General features: G+C 37.0%; 1 pseudogene; it reads right to left on the bottom strand.

Annotated features, from left to right (window-relative positions):
* Positions 1-7,075: 7,075 nt before the first annotated feature.
* On the bottom strand, positions 7,076-8,171 carry LOC133754999 (syntenin-1-like; annotated as a pseudogene).
* Positions 8,172-18,407: the final 10,236 nt, after the last annotated feature.

The following is an 18,407-nucleotide window of genomic DNA, read 5'->3' as shown; positions in this document are numbered from 1 at the left end:
TAAAATCTGTGTATAATATCCAGAAAAAACAAACACAGAGTCTGTAGCACTATCTGGAATTGTGTTAGCCAAAACACAAACAGATATTTCTGAATACATCCACACATATCCGGACAAAGTGGTGTGGAATTCGTATACAATGGACCGAGAGAATCACAGTAAAAATGGTTTTGGAGAAAAGCAGAGTCTTTAGTTACGCAAGTGCATAAAATGTCATCTATACAAACAGAATATCATGTTGGTTTGTCGAAGTTCCTCTAGCTTTCTCCGTAGAAAGTACTTCAACGGTACAAAATTAAATGTTCCCTGATAGAAAACATTCAAAACAATAAAGTCTGTGGATAATATCAGGAATGCACAAACACAGAGGCTGTAGCCATATATGGGATTGAGTTAGGCAAAACAAAACCAGATATTTCCGGTTTCATGCAGTCATAAGCGGAAAAACTGGAGTGGAATTTGCATGCAATGTACAGAGAAAATCACAGTAAAATGGTTTTGGAGAAAAGCAAAGTTTTTCGTTAGGCATGTGCATAAAATGTCATCTAGACAAACAGAAATATCACGCTTGTTTGTCGCAGTTCCTCTAGCTTTCTCCCTAGAAAATACGAATGTGTAGAGCTGGTGACCCCATGGTGAACCAATTAGTGTTTCTACGGTACAAACTGAAATGGTCCCTGATAAAAATATTCAAAACAATAAATTCCATTGATAATATCTGGAAAACACAAACACAGAGGCTGTAGAAATATCTGGGATTGAGTTAGACAAAACACAACCGGATATTTCTGGTTTCTCCAGTCATATCCGGATAAAGTGTTTTGGAATTCCTATGCATATACCGAGAAAATCACAGTAGAAATGGTTTTGGAGAAAAAGTCTTTTCGTTAGGCAAGTGCATAAAATGTCATCTATACAAACATAAATATCATGTTTCTTTGCCGCAGTTCCTCTAGCTTTCTCCCTGGAAATTACGAGTGTGTAGAGCTGGTGTCTCCATGTGCAACCAACTAGTGTTTCGAAGCACAAAATTAAATGTTCCCTGCAAAAAAAATTAAAAGCAATAAAGTCCATAGATAATATCTGGAAAACACAAACACAGAGGCTGTAGCAATATCTGGGATTGAGTTAGGCAAAACAAAACCAGATATTTCCGGTTTCATCCAGTCATATCTGGACAAAGTGGTGTGGAATTCATATGCAATGGACCGAGAAATACACATTAAATATGGTTTTGGAGAAAAGTAAAGTCTTTTCCTAAGGCAAGTAGATTAAATGTCATCAATACAAACAGAAATATCATGTTTGTTTACCGCAGTTCCTCTAGCTTTCTCCCTAGAAAATACGAATATGTAGAGCTGGTGTCTCCATGTGGAAACAGTTAGTGTTTCGCAGCACAAAATTAAATGTTCCCTGATAAAAAACATTTAAAACAATATAGTCTGGGGATAATATCCAGAAAACAGAAACACAGAGGCTGTAGCAATATCTGGGATTGAGTTAGCCAAAACAAAACCGGACATTTCTGGTTTCATCCAGTCATATCCGGACAAAGTCGTTTGGAATTCATATGCAATGGACCGAGAAAATCACAGTAAAAATTGTTTTGGAGAACAGCAAAGTCTTTTCGTTAGGCAAGTGCATAAAACCTCATCTACACAAACATAAATATCATGTTTGTTTGCCACAGTTCCTCTAGCTTTCTCCCTAGAAAATACAAATGTGTTGAGCTGGTGTCTCCATGGGGATTCAACTCGTGTTTCTAGGGTACAAAATAAATGTTCTCAGATAAAAACACTCAAAACAATAAAATCCATTGATAATATCCAGAAAACACAAACACAAACTGTTTCACAATATTTCAGATTGAGTTAGCCAAAACACAACCGGATATTTACGGTTTCATCCAGTCATATCCAGACAACGTGGTGAAGAATTCATATGCAATGTACCGAGAAAATTACAGTAAAAATGGTTATGGATAATAGCAAAGTCTTTTCGTTAGGCAAGTGCATAAAATGTCATCTAGACAAACAGAAATATCATGTTTGATTGCTGCAGTTCCTCTAGCTTTCTCCCTAGAAAATACGAATGTGTAGAGCTGGAGTCCTCATGATGAACCAATTACTGTTTCAGCGGTACAAAATTAAATGTTTCCTTATAAAAACATTCAAAACAATAAAGTCCATCGATAATATCCAGAAAACACAAACACAGAGGCTGTCGCAATATTTGGGATAGAGTTAACCAAAGAAAACCCGGATATTTCTGGATTCATCCAGTCATATCCTGAAAACTGCTGTGTAATTCGTATGCCATGGACCATGATCATCACAGTAAAAATGCTTTTGGAGAAAAGCAAAGTCTTTTCGTTAGGCAAGTGTATAAAATGTCATCTATACAAACAGAAATATCATGTTTGTTTGCAGCAGTTCCTCTAACTTTCTCCCTAGAAAATACAAATATGCAGAGCTGGTGTCCCCATGTGGAACCAATGAGTGTTTCCAAGCACAAAATTAAATGTTCCCTGATAAAAAATATTTAAAACAATAAAGTTCATCGATAATATCCAGAAAATGCAAACACAGAGGCTGTTGCAATATGTGTTACTGAGTTAGCAAAAACACAACCGGATATTTCTGGTTTCATTCAGTCATATCCTGAAAAAGTGGTGTGGAATTCGTATAAAATAGTCACAAACAATCACAGTAAAAATAGTTTCAGAGAAAAACAATGTCTTTTCGTTAGGCAAGTGCATAAAATGAAATCTACACAAACAGAAATATCATGATGGTTTGCCACAGTTTCTACAGCTTTCTCCCTAGAAAATACGAATGTGTAGAGTTGGTGTCTCCATGTGGAACCAATTAGTGATTGCCAGCACAAAATTAAATGTTCCCTGATAAAAAACATTGAAAACAATTAAGTCCATCGATGATATAGAGAAAACAGAAACACAGAGGCTGTCGCAATATCTGGGATTGCCTTTAGACAAAACACAACCGGATATTTCTGGTTTCATCCAGTACTATCAGGAAAAAGTGGTGTGGAAATCGTATGCAATGGACCGAGAAAATCACAGTAAAAATGGTTTCGGAGAAAAGCAAAGTCTTTCCGTTGGGCAAGTGCATAAAATGTCATCTATGCAAACAGAAATATCATGCATGTTTGTCGCAGTTCCTCTAGCTTTCTCCCTAGAAAATACGAATGTGTAGGCTGGTGTCTCCATGTGGAACCAATTAGAGTTTCCAAGCACAAAATTTAATGTTCCCTGATAAAAATACATTCAAAACAATAAAGTCCATCGATAATATCCAGAAAACACAAACACAGAGGCTGTCGCAACATGTGGGATTGAGTTAGCCAAAACACAACCGGATATTTCTGGTTTCATCCAGTCATATCCTGACACAGTGGTGTGGAACTCGTATGCAATGGACCGGGAACATAACAGTAAAAATGTTTTTGAAGAAAAGCAAAGTCTCTTCGTTATGCAAGTGCATAAAATGTCATGTATACAAACAGAAATATCATGTTTGTTTGCCGCAGTTCCTCTAGCTTTCTCCCTAGAAAATACGAATGTGTAGAGCTGGTGTCTCTATGATGAACCAATTAGTGTTTCCAAGCACAAAATTAAATGTTCCCTGATAAAAAAACATTCAAAACAATAAAGTCCATCGATAATATCCAGAAAACACAAACACAGAGGCTGTCGCAACATGTGGGATTGAGTTAGCTAAAACACCACCGGATATTTCTGGTTTCATCCAGTCATATCCTGGCACAGTTGTGTGGAAATCATATGCAATGGACACAGACAATCACATTAAAAATGGTATTGGAGAAAAGCAAAGTGTTTCCATTAGGCAAGTGTGTAAAATGTCACCTATACCAACAGAAATATCATGTTTGTTTGCCGCAGTTTGTCTAGCTTTCTCCCTAGAAAATACGAATGTGTAGAGCTGGTGTCTTCATGTGGAACCAATTAGTGTTTCCAAGCGCAAAATTAAATGTCCCCTGACAAAAAACACTCAAAATAATAAAGTCTGTCGTTCATATCCTGAAAACACAAACACAGAGGCTGTCGCAACTTGTGGGATTGAGTTAGCAAAAACACAACCGGATGTTTCTGGTTGCATCGAGTCATATCTGGAGAAAGTGGAGTGGAAATTGTTTACAATAAACACAGACAATCACAGTAAAAATGGTTTTGGAGAAAAGCAAAGTCTTTTCGTAAGGCAAGTGCATAAAATGTCACCTATACAAACAGAAATATCATGATTGTTTCCCGCGTTCATCTGGCTTTCTCCCTGGAAAATACGAATGGGCAGAGCTGATGTCTCCATGTGGAACCAAGTAGTGTTTCCAAGCACAAAATTAAATGTTCCCTGATAAAAAAAATTTAAATCAATAAAGTCCATCAATAACATCCAGAAAACACAAACACAGAGTCTATCGCAACATGTGGGAGTGAGGTAGGCAAAACACAACTGGATACTTCTGGTTTCATCCAGTTTATCCGGACAAAGTGGTGTGGAATTCATATGCAATGGACACAGACAATCACAGTAAAAATGGTATTGGAGAAAAGCAAAGTGTTTCTGTTAGGCAAGTTCATAAAATGTCACCTATATCACAGAAATATCATGTTTGTTTATCACATTTCTCTTGCTTTGTCCCTACAAAATACGAATGTGTAGAGCTGGTGTCTCCATGTGGAACCAATTAGTGTTTCCAAGCACAAAATTAAATGTTCCCTGATAAAAATATTTTAAAAAAATAAAGTCCGTAGATAATATCCAGAAATCACAAACACAGAGGCTGTCGCAACCTGTGGGATTTTGTTAGCCAAAACACAACTGGATATTTCTGGTTTCATCCAAGCATATCCTGACAAAGTGATGTGGAATTTTTATGCAATGGACCGGGAACATCACAGTAAAAATGGTTTTGGAGAAAGGCAAAGTATTTCCGTTAGGCAAATGCATAAAATGTCACCTATACAAACAGAAATATCATGTTGTTTCCCGCAGTTCCTCTTGCTTTGTCCCTACAAAATACGAATGTGTAGAGCTGGTGTCTCCATGTGGAACCAAATAGTGTTTCCCAGCAGAAAATTAAATGTTCCTTGATAATAAACATTCAATAATATAAAGTCCGTCGATAATATCCAGAAAACACAAACACATAGGCTGTCGCAATATGTGGGATTGAGTTAGCCAAAACACAACCGGATATTTCTGGTTTCATCTAGTCATATCCTGACAAAGTTGCATGGAATTTGTATGCAATGTACCGGGAACTTCACAGTAAAAATGTTTTTGAAGAAAAGCAAAGTTTTTTCGTTAGGCAAGTGCATAAAATGTCACGTATACAAATAGAAATATCATGTTTGTTTGCCCCAGATCCTCTAGCTTTCTCCCTACAAAATACAAATGTGTAGAGCTGGTGTCTCCATGTGGAACCAATTAGTGTTTCCCAGCACAAAATTAAACATTCCCTGATAAAGAACATTCAAAACAATAATGTCCATCGATAATATCTGGAAACCACACACACAGAGGCTGTTGCAACATGTGGGATTGAGTTAGCCAAAACACAACCGGATATTTCTGGTTTCATCCAGTCATATCCTGACAAAGTGGTGTGGAACTCATATGCAATGGACACAGACAATCACAGTAAAAATGGTATTGGAGAAAAGCAAAGTGTTTCCATTTAGGAAGTGCATAAAATGTCACCTATACAAACAGAAATATCATGTTTGTTTGCCGCATTCATCTAGCTTTCTCCCTAGAAAATACGAATGTGTAGAGCTTGTGTCTCCATGTGGAACCAATTAGTGTTTCCAAGCACAAAATTAAATGTTCCCTGACAAAAAACATTCAAAATAATAAAGTACGTCCATGATATCCAGAAGACACAAACACAGAGGCTGTCGCAACATGTGGGATTGAGTTGGCCAAAATACAACCGGATATTTCTGGTTTCATGCAGTCTTATCCGGACAAAGTGGTGTGGAATTTGTATGCAATGGACCAAGAAAATCACAGTAAAAATGGTTTTGGAGAAAAGCAAAGTATTTCTGTTAGGCAAGTGCATAACATGTCATCTATACAAACAGAAATATCATGATTGTTTTCCGCACTTTCTTTTTTTTTTCATTTTATACATTTTTAATTGGATAGGCATAAACCAAAACAGAAAAAAAAAGATAAATTGTCACTGTTACTTTGCAGGTAAGAGTCAGGAAATGGAACAAATTACCAGGAAAACATTTTTCCCAAAATAGTTAGGTTACATAATTTTAACATTCAGATGCCAAAATTAGTATTATTCTACTTAATCTACAAATGAAAAGAGGAATCAAAAGTTGATCCTGTTTAGTATAAGAAATTTTACATTAAATATATAGCGCTTTGTTTCTCTGGAAGCAGTACTGGCATCTTGGAGAAGATATTTCTGTTACGTGATGACTAGAAAATGTCAAATACAACCAAGCAGCTATGCTATAGCTCAGAAAGCACTATTAACCTCTTTTGGGCTAGTGCACATTTCAGTTTAATACAGAACTACATCTTGAGTTTTAGGAAGGCAGCAATAATTATATTTTGGCTTTTGTTCTAGAGCTTAGCATAGTTAAGGCGACAGTTGAAGCATATTAGTGAAGGTAGTTAAAATTTAATGACAATCATCATAATCTCTTATAACCTACATAAACTGTATAAGGCTTACATGGAATGAAACCAGCATTACCTAATTGGTGTTTACATACATACAGAGGGAGAAAAAAACCTACCAAAGGCAATCACTCTAAATGTACTATCACGTACTTGTTAAAAATGCAAATATACCATGGAACTAAAATGACGTGAAGAGCACTACTCATTACCTAGAAGAAAGGTAACTGGTTCTCATACAAAGCTAAGCTGGCATCAATCACCCTCGTCACCATGGCTTAGAAAAGCATCAGGTTTCCAGTAGAGAAACTATTCTAGGAAAGTCAGTCAATCTTGTGAAAGTTTCACAGCTGTAAAACCAGGCTAAGACTACAAAGACCGTGAAGTCTGAGGAGATCAGATGAACCAGTAGATTCCCAGCCATAACGTGAGACGGGAAGGTCCTCATGCAGCATATGCTCCCTGGCTCCGGGAAAGCTTCGTGTGCATAATACAGAAGTAGTTGAGAAAGGAAACTGGAGACGCTCAGCTGTTTCCATTGTGTCCTAACTGTTAAACTTCAGGGATGGTGTGATCCATCAGGCTTTTCATAATGCTTGGCGCCATCCGTTTAATAATATGTTCAAAGATAAAAGCAGGCATGATTGTGACGGTAACTACAGTCCCAGATGTTCATAGTATGTCTGCAATTTGAGAGTCCTTCAATCCAATGACGTTCTGGCCGTTGATCTCACAGATGTTATGTTCCGTGGGAAGACCGTTTCTGGCTGCAGAACTATCTTTCACTATGGATGTCACTTTCCCATTTTTAAAGATAAAGCCAACGTTTCCAGTACTGTCCTTATGCATAGTAATTGTCCGCTCAAAAGGCCTGTCACGAATGGTCATTGTGATCTTCTCTCCAAAAGCCTGTTTGAGCACCTTGTGAGCTTTATCAGAGCTCCAGCCTGCACAGTTTTCACCATTGATCTGGAGTACCTGGTCGCCAAATCTCAAACCAACCAATGAGGCTGGAGAATTTGCCTGGACTAGCTGAACAAATATACCATTATCTATTGATTTCAGCCTGAGTCCAATTTTTCCATCTTGATCCTTACATAAAATGACTTCACGAATCCCTTGTTTAATTTCTGCTCTGCGAAGCCCAACATCATTTCCAGTTACAGGAGCCACCATATAGTTCATACTGGAAGGTCTTGCTACCAACTGCCCCTGAAGTGGTGCTCCAGAGACCATCACCAGATTTGCATGTATTTCTTCTTCATTTAAACTCAGGCCCATGTATTGAGAAAGTTCCGGATACAGTTTAGGATAAAGATTTCCATCTTGAGAGATGGGAACAGAAGCTTCTGACAAAATTGCTGGGTTGGCAGGGTTTGCAGAAAAAGCAGTCTGAGCCTGAATTACTTTGTCTACCTTCAAGTCTTCAAGAGATGGATAGAGAGACATTTTTCCTGATTTATCTAGACCACAAGGAATCGCTCGCCGCCGCCGCCGCATCGAACACAGCTAGCGACTTCAAAGACCAGAGAAAAGGAGAGCAGCACACGCATGAGGACCGCCCACCAGGCGCATCACAGCACCACCACCCTCCTGTGTTTTCCTCACTTCCTCTAGCTTTCTCACTAGAAAATACGAATGTGTGGAGCTGGTGTCTCCATGTGGAAGCTGTTAGTGTTTCCAAGCACAAAATTAAATGTTCCCTTATAAAAAAAATTCAAAACATTAAAATATGTCAATAATATCCAGAAAACACAAACACAGAGGCTGTCGCAATATGTGGATTGAGTTAGCCAAAACACAACCGGATATTTCTGGTTTCATCGAGTCATATCCATACAAAGTGGTGTGGAATTCGTATACAATGGACAAAAGCAATCACAGTAAAAATGGTTTTGAAGAAAAGCAAAGTCTTTCCGTTAGGCAATGCATAAAATGTCATCTATACAAACAGAAATATCATGTTTGTTTCCTGCAGTTCCTTGAGCTTTCACCCTACAAAATACAAATGTGTAGAGCTGTTGTCTCCATGTGGAGTCAATTAGTGTTTCCCAGCACAAAATTAAATGTTCCTTGATAATAAACATTCAATAAAATAAAGTCCGTCGATAATATCCAGAAAACACAAACACAGTGGCTCTCGCAAATTGTGGGATTGAGTTAGCCAAAACACAACCGGATATTTCTGGTTTCATCCAGTCATATCCGGAGAAACTGGTGTGGAATTTGTATACAATACACACAGACAATCACAGTAAAAATGGTTTTGGACGAAGCAAAGTCTTTTCTTAAGGCAAGTGCATAAAATGTCACCTACACAAACAGAAATATCATGTTTGTTTGCCGCAGTTCCTCTAGCTTTCTCCCAAGAAAATACGAATATATAGAGCTGGTGTATCCATGTGGAACCAATTAGTGTTTCCAAGCACAAAATTCAATATTCCCTGATAAAAAACATTTAAATCAATAAAGTCCATGGATAATATCCAGAAAACAGAAACACAGAGGCTGTCGCAACATGTGGGATTGAGGTAGGCAAAAACACAACCGGATATTTCTGGCTTCATCCAGTCATATATGGACAAAGTGGTGTGGAATTCGTATGCAATGGACACAGACAATCACAGTAAAAATGGTATTGGAGAAAAGCAAAGTGTTTCTCTTAGGCAAGTGCATAAAATGTCACCTATACAAACAGAAATATCATGATTGTTTCCCGCGTTCATCTGGCTTTCTCCCTGGAAAATACGAATGTGTTGAGTCGGTGTCTCCATGTGGAACCAATTAGTGTTTCCAAGCACAAAATTAAATGTTTCCTTATTAAAAACACTTAAAGTAATAAAGTTCCTCGATAATATCCAGAAAACACAAACACAGAGGCTGTCGCAATATCTGGGATTCAGTTAGCCAAAACACAACTGGGTATTTCTGGTTTCATCCTATCATATCCTGACAAAGTTGTGTGGAATTCATATGCAATGGACTGGGAACATCACAGTACAAATGGTTTTAAAGAAAAGCAAAGTTTTTCGTTAAGCAAGTGCATAAAATGTCACCTATACAAACAGAAATATCAGGTTTGCTTGCTGTAGTTCCTCTGGCTTTCTCCCTAGACCATAGGAATGTGTAGAGCTGGTGTCTCCGTGTGGAACCAATTAGTGTTTCCAAGCACAAAATTAGATGTTCCCTGATAAAAAACTTGTAAAACAATAAAGTCCGTCGATAATATCCAGAAAACACAAACACAGAGGCTGTCGCAACATGTGGGATTTTGTTAGCCAAAACACAACCAGATATTTCTGGTTTCATCCAGTCATATCCTGACAAAGTGATGTGGAATTTGTATGCAATCAACCGGGAACGTCACAGTACAAATGGTTTTGGAGTAAAGCAAAGTCTTTTCGTTAGGCAAGTGCATAAAATGTCACCTATACAAACAGAAATATCATGTTGTTTGCCGCAGTTCCTCTTGCTTTGTCCCTACAAAATACAAATGTGTAGAGCTGGTTTCTCCATGTGGAACCAAATAGTGTTTCCCAGCAGAAAATTAAATGTTCCTTGATAATAAACATTCAATAAAATAAAGTCTGTCAATAATATCCAGAAAACACAAACACAGCGGCTGTCGCAATATGTGGGATTAAGTTAGCCAAAACACAACCGGATATTTCTGGTTTCATCCAGTTATATCCCGACAAAGTTGTGCAGAATTTGTATACAATGGACCGGGGACATCAAAGTAAAAATGGTTTTCGAGAAAAGCAAAGTTTTTTGTGAGGCAAGTGCATAAATATCACTTATACAAACAGAAATATCATGTTTGTTTCCTGCAGTTCCTTGAGCTTTCTCACTACAAAATACAAGTATGTAAAGCTGGTGACTCCATGTTGAACCAACTATTGTTTCTGAGCACACAATTAAATGTTCCCTGATAATAAACATTCAATAAAATGAACTCTGTCGATAATATCCAGAAAACACAAACACAGTGGCTCTCGCAAAATGTGGGATTGAGTTAGCCAAAACACAACTGGATATTTCTGGTTTCATCCATCATCTCCAGAGAAAGTGGTGTGGAATTTGCATACAATACACAAAGACAATCACAGTAAAAATGGTTTTGGAGAAAAGCAAAGTCTTTTCGTTAGGCAAGTGCATAAAATGTCATCTACACAAACAGAAATATCATCTTTGTTAGCAGCAGTTCCTCTAGCTTTCTCCCTATAAAATACGAATATGTAGAGCTGGTGCCTCAATGTGGAAACAATTAGTGTTTCCAACCACACATATAATATTCCCATATAAAAAACATTCTAAACAATAAAGTCCTTCGATAATATCCAGAAAACAGAAACACAGAGGCTGTCGCAATATCTACGATTGAGTTAGCCAAAACAAAACCGGATATTTCTGGTTTCAACCAGTCATATCCGGTCAAATTTGTGTGGATTTCCTATGCAATGGACCGGGAACATCACCGTAAATATAGTTTTGGAGGAAACCAATGTCTTTTCGTTAGGCAAGTGTATAAAATGTCATGTGTACATACAGAAATATCATGTTTGTTTGCCGCAGTTCCTCTACCTTTCTCCCTAGAAAATACGAATGTGCGGAGCAGGTGTCTCCATGTGGAAATAATTAGTGTTTCCAACGGCAAAATTGAATGTTCCCTGATAAAAAACTTTCAAAACAATAAAGTCCATCGATAGTATCCAGAAAACACAAACTCAGATGCTTACAAAATATTTGGTATTCAGTTAACCAAAACACAACCAGATATTTCTGGTCTCATCCACATATATCTCCACAAAGTGGTCTGGAATTTGTATGCAATGGATCGATAAAATAACAGTAAAAATGGTTTTGGAAAAAGCAATGTCTTTTCGTTAGGCAGGTGCATAAAAAGACATCTAAACAAACAGAAATATCATGTATGTTTGCATCTGTTCCTCTAGCTTTCTCACAAGAAAATACGAATGTGTAGAGCTGGTTTCTCCATTTGGAAACAATTAGTGTTTCCCAGCACAAAATTAAATGATCCCTGATAAAAAACATTCAAAAAAATAAAGTCCATCGATAATATCCAGAAATCACAAACACAGAGTCTATAGCAATACCTGGGATTGAGTTAGCCAAAACACAAATGGATATTTCTGGTTTCATCCAGTCATATCCGGAGAAACTGGTGTGGAATTCGTATGCAATGGACCGAGAGAATCACAGTAAAAATGGTTTTGGAGAAAAGCAAAGTCTTTTTGTTAGGCAAGTGCAAAAAATGTCATCTACACAAACAGAAATATAATGTTTGATTGCCCCAGTTCCTCTAGCATACTGGCTAGAAAATACGAATGTTAAGAGCTGGTGTCTCCATGTTGAAAAAATTAGTGTTTCCAATCACAAAATAAAATGTTCCCTGTAAAAAACATTCAAAGCAATAAAGTCCATATATAATATCTAGAAAACACAAACACAGAGGCTATCACAATATCTGGGATTGAGTTAGCCAAAACACAACCAGATATTACTGGTTTCATCCATTCATATCCAAACAAAATGGTTTGGAATTTGTATGAAATGGACCAAGAAAATCATAGTAAAAATGGTTTTGGAAAAAAGCAAAGGCATTTCATTAGACAAGTGCATCAAATGCCATGTACACAAACAGAAATATCATATTTGTTTGACACAGTTCCTCTAGATTTTCCCTAGAAAATACGAATGTTTACAGCTGGAGTCTCCATGTGGAAACAATTAGTGTTTCCCAGCATAAAAATAATGTTCACTGATAAAAAACATTCAAAACAATAAAGTCCATCGATGATATCCAGAAAACACAAACAGAAATACTTTCACAATATCTGGGATAGAGTTAGCCAAAACACAACCGGATATTTCTGGTTTCATCCACTCATATCCCCGCAATGTCATGTGGAATTTGTATGCAATGGACCGAGATAATCACAGGAAAATTGCTTTTGGAGAAAAGCAAAGTCTTTTCATTAGTCAAGTGCATAAAATGTCATTTATACAAACAGAAATACCATGTTTGTTGGCTGCAATTTCTCTAGCTTTCTAACAAGAAAATACAAATGTGTAGAGTTTGTGTCTCTATGTTGAACCAATTACTGTTTCCCAGCACAAAGTTAAATGTTCCCTGATAAAAAACAATCAAAACAATAAAGTCCCTCTATAATATCCAGAAATGACAAAAACAGAGGCTTTCACAATATTTCAGATTGAGTTAGCCAAAACACAACCGGATATTTCTGGTTTCATCCAGTCATATCCAAGCAAAGTGGTGTGCCATTCGTATGCAATGGACTGAAAAAATCACAGCACAAATATTTTTGGAGAAAAGCAAAGTCTTTTCTTTAGGCAAGTGCATAAAATGTCAACTATACAATCAGAAATATCATGTTTGTTTGCCGCAGATCCCCTAGCTTTCTCCCGAGAAAATACGAATGTATAGAGCTAGTGTCTCCATGTGGAACCAACTATTGTTTCCCAGCAGAAAATTAAATGTTCCCTGATTAAAAATATTCCAAACAATAAATTCCATCGATAGTACCCCGAAAACACAAACACAGAGACTTTCACAATATCTCAAATTGAGTTAGGAAAACACAACCGGATATTTCTGGTTTCATCCAGTCATATCCGGACTAATTGGTGTGACATTTGTGACATTCGTATAAAATGGACATAGACAATCACAGGAAAAATGGTTTTGGAGAAAAGCAAAGTCTTTTCTTAGGCAAGTGCATACAATGTCATCGATACAAACAGAAATACCATGTTTGTTTGCCGCAGTTGCTCTAGGTTTATCCCTAAAAAATATGAATGGGTAGAGCTGGTGTCTCCATGTGGAATGAACTAGTGTTTCTACAGTACAAAATTAAATGTTCCCTGAAAAAAAACTTTGAAAAAAATAAAGTCCATCGATAATATCCTGAAAACACAAACACAGAGGCTGTCTCAATATCTGGGATGGGGTTAGCCAAAACACAAAGGAATCTTTCTGGTTTCATCCAGTCATATCCGGACAAAGTTGTGTGGCATTCGTATGCAAGGACTGAGAAAATCACAGTAAAATGGTTTTGGAGAAAAGGAAAGTCTTTTCCTTAGTCAAGTGTATAAATTGTCATGTATACAAACAGAAATATCATGTTTCTTTGCTGAATATCCTCTAGCTTTCTCCATAGAAAATACGAATGTGTAGATCTGGTGTCTCCATGTGGAACCTATTAGTATTCCCAAGTACAAAAATAAATGTTCACTTATAAAATACATTCAAAACCATAAAGTCCGTTCACAATATCCGGTATACACAAAGAAAGAGGCTGTAGCTATATGTGGGATGGAATTAGCCAAAACACATCCAGATATTTGTGATTTCAACAAGTCTTATCCGGGCAAAGGGGTGTGGCATTCATATGCAATGGAGCAAGAAAATAAAAATACAAATGGTTTTGGAGAAAAGCAAAGTCTTTTCGTTAGGCAAGTGCATAAAATATCATGTATACAAACAGAAATATCATGTTTGTTTGCTGCAGTTCCTCTAGCTTTTTCCCTAGAAAATACGAATGTGTAGAGGTGGTGTCTGCATTTGAAACCATTTTGTTTTTCCAAACACAAAATTAATTTTTCCCTGATAAAAAAACATTCAATACAATAAAGTCCATGGATAACATCCAGAAAACAGAAACACAGAGGCTGCCGCAATATCTACGACTGAGTTAGCCAAAACACAACCGGATATTTCTGGTTTCATCCAGTCATATCCGGACAAAGTGGTGTGGAATTCGTATGCAATGGATGGAGAAAATCACAGGAAAAAGTTTTGGAGAAAAGCAAAGTCTTTTCATTAGCCAACTGCATAAAATGTCATCTGTACAAACAGAAATATGATGTTTGTTTGCAACAGTTCCTCTAACTTTCTCCCTAGAAAATACGAATATGTAGAGCTGGTGTCTCCATGTGGAACCAACTAGTGTGTCCCAGCACTAAATTAAATGTTCCCTGATAAAAAACATTCAAAACAAGAAAGTATGTCGATAATATCCGGAAAACATAAACAGAGAGGCTCTCACAAATCTGGGATTGAGTTAGCCAAAACACAAATGGATATTTCTGGTTTCTTCCAGTCATATCCGGACTAAGTGTTGTGCAATTCGTAGGAAATGGACCGGGAAAATCACAGTACAAGGGTTTTGGAGAAAAGCAAAATCATTTCGTTAGGCAAGTGCATAAAATGTCATCTATACAAACAGAAATATCAGGTTTGTTTGCCACAATTCCTCTGGATTTCTCCCTACAAAATACGAATGTGTAGAGCTGGTGTCTCCATGTGGAACCAATTAGTGTTTCTACGGTACAAAATTAAATGTTAACTGATAAAAACATTCAAAGCAATGAAGTCCGTTGATAATATCCAGAAAACACAAACACAGAGGCTGTAGCGATATCTGGGATTGAGTTAGCCAAAATACAACCGGATATTTCTGGTTTCATAAAGTCATACCGGGACAAACTGGTGTGGAATTCATATGCAATTGACTGAGAAAATCACAGTAAAAATGGTTTTGGAGAAAAGTAATGTCTTTTTGTTAAGCAAGTGCTTAAAATGTCATCTATTCAAACAGAAATATCATGTTTGTTTGCCGCACTTCCTCTAGCTTCCTCCCTAGAAAATATCAATGTGTAGAGCTGGTGTCTCCATGTGGAACCAATTAGTGTTTCCCAACACAAAATTAAATGTTCCCTGGAAAAACATTCAAAACAATAAAGTCCCTCGATAATATACAGAAAACACAAACACAGAGGCTGTAGCAATATATGGGATGGAGTTAGCGAAAGCATAACTGGATATTTATCATGTCTTCCAATCATATCCGGACAAAGTGGTGTACAATTCGTATGCAATGGACTGAGAAAATCAAAGTACAAATGGTTTTTGAGAAAAGCAAAGTCTTTTCATTAAGCAAGTGCTTAAAATGTCATCGATACAAACAGAAATATCATGTTTGTTTGCCACAGTTCCTCTAGGTTTTTAACTAGAAATACGAATGTGTAGAGCTGGTGTCTCCATGTGAAAATAACCTGTGTTTCCCAGCACAAAATTAAATGTTCCCTGATAAAAAACATTCAAAACAATAAAGTCCAAAGATAATATCCGGAAAAAACATAGACAATGGCAGAAGCAGTATCTGGGATTGAGATAACCACAACACAACCGGATATTTCTGGTGTCATCCAATCAACTCCGGACAAAGTGGTGTGGAATTCATATGCAATGGACCGAGAAAATCACAGTAAAAATGGTTTGGAGAAAAGCAAAGTCTTTTGCTTCTGGCAGTGCATAGTTGCCATGTATACAAACAGAAATATCATCTTTGTTTGCTGCAGATCCTCTGGCTTTCTCGCTAGAAAATACGCATGTGTAGAGCTGGTGTCTCCATGTGGAATCAACTAGTGTTTCCCAGCACAAAATTAAATGTTCCCTGATAAAAAAAATCAAAACAATAAAGTCTGTCGATAATATCCAGAAAACACAAACACAGAGGCTGTAGCAATATCTGGGATATAGTTAGCCAAAACACAACCGGGTATTTCTGGTTTCATCCTGGCACATCTGGACAAAGTAGTGTGGAATGCAGTGGAACAAGGAAATCACAGTAAAAATGGTTTTGGAATAAAGGAAAGTCTTTTAGCTTGGAAATTGCATGAAATATCATCTATGCAAACAAAAATATCATGTTTGTTTTCTGCAATTCCTCCAGCTTTCTACCTAGAAAATACGAATGTGTAGAGCTGGTGTCTCCATGTAGAACCAATTAGTGTTTTCCAGCAAAAAATTTAATGCTCCCTGGTAAAAAAACAGTCAAAACAATAAAGTACATCCATAATATCCAGAAAACAAAAACACAGAGGCTTTCACAAAATTTCAGATGGAGTTAGCAAAAACACAACTGGATATATCTCGTGAAATCCAGTCATATCCAGACAAAGTGTTGTGGAATTCGTATGCAATGAACTGATAAAATCAGAGTAAAAATGGTTTTGGAGAAAATCAAAGTCTTTTTTTAGGCAAGTGTATAAATTGTCATCTATTCAAACAGAAATGTCATGATTATTTGCCGCAATTCATCTAGCTTTCACCCTAGAAAATATGAATGTGTAGAGCTGGTGTCTCCATGTGGAATGAACTAGTGTTTCTACAGTACAAAATTAAATGTTCCCAGATAAAAATATTCAAAACAATAAAGTCCATTGTTAATATCCGGAAAACACAAACACAGAGGCTTTCACAATATTTTGCATTGAGTTAGCCAAAACACAACCGGATATATCTGGGTTCATACAGTCATATCCGGACAAAGTGGTGTGGAATTCGTATGCAATGGACTGGACTGAGAAAGTCACAGTAATAATGGTTTTGGAGAAAGGCAAAATCTTTTCGTTAGGCAACTGCATAAAATGTAATCTATAAAAAAAGAAATATTATGTTTGCCGCAGTTCGTCTAGCTTTCTCCCTAGAAAACACGAATGTGTAGAGCTGGTGTCTCCATGTGGAACCAACTAGTGTGTCCCAGCACTAAATTAAATGTTCCCTGATAAAAAACATTCAAAACAAGAAAGTATGTCGATAATATCCGGAAAACATAAACAGAGAGGCTCTCACAAATCTGGGATTGAGTTAGCCAAAACACAAATGGATATTTCTGGTTTCTTCCAGTCATATCCGGACTAAGTGTTGTGCAATTCGTAGGAAATGGACCGGGAAAATCACAGTACAAGGGTTTTGGAGAAAAGCAAAATCATTTCGTTAGGCAAGTGCATAAAATGTCATCTATACAAACAGAAATATCAGGTTTGTTTGCCACAATTCCTCTGGATTTCTCCCTACAAAATACGAATGTGTAGAGCTGGTGTCTCCATGTGGAACCAATTAGTGTTTCTACGGTACAAAATTAAATGTTAACTGATAAAAACATTCAAAGCAATGAAGTCCGTTGATAATATCCAGAAAACACAAACACAGAGGCTGTAGCGATATCTGGGATTGAGTTAGCCAAAATACAACCGGATATTTCTGGTTTCATAAAGTCATACCGGGACAAACTGGTGTGGAATTCATATGCAATTGACTGAGAAAATCACAGTAAAAATGGTTTTGGAGAAAAGTAATGTCTTTTTGTTAAGCAAGTGCTTAAAATGTCATCTATTCAAACAGAAATATCATGTTTGTTTGCCGCACTTCCTCTAGCTTCCTCCCTAGAAAATATCAATGTGTAGAGCTGGTGTCTCCATGTGGAACCAATTAGTGTTTCCCAACACAAAATTAAATGTTCCCTGGAAAAACATTCAAAACAATAAAGTCCCTCGATAATATACAGAAAACACAAACACAGAGGCTGTAGCAATATATGGGATGGAGTTAGCGAAAGCATAACTGGATATTTATCATGTCTTCCAATCATATCCGGACAAAGTGGTGTACAATTCGTATGCAATGGACTGAGAAAATCAAAGTACAAATGGTTTTTGAGAAAAGCAAAGTCTTTTCATTAAGCAAGTGCTTAAAATGTCATCGATACAAACAGAAATATCATGTTTGTTTGCCACAGTTCCTCTAGGTTTTTAACTAGAAATACGAATGTGTAGAGCTGGTGTCTCCATGTGAAAATAACCTGTGTTTCCCAGCACAAAATTAAATGTTCCCTGATA

Source organism: Lepus europaeus, unplaced genomic scaffold (assembly GCF_033115175.1).
Source record: "Lepus europaeus isolate LE1 unplaced genomic scaffold, mLepTim1.pri SCAFFOLD_37, whole genome shotgun sequence".
Taxonomy (NCBI): Eukaryota; Metazoa; Chordata; class Mammalia; order Lagomorpha; family Leporidae; genus Lepus; species Lepus europaeus.
This window is presented reverse-complemented; position numbering and strand designations above follow the sequence as displayed.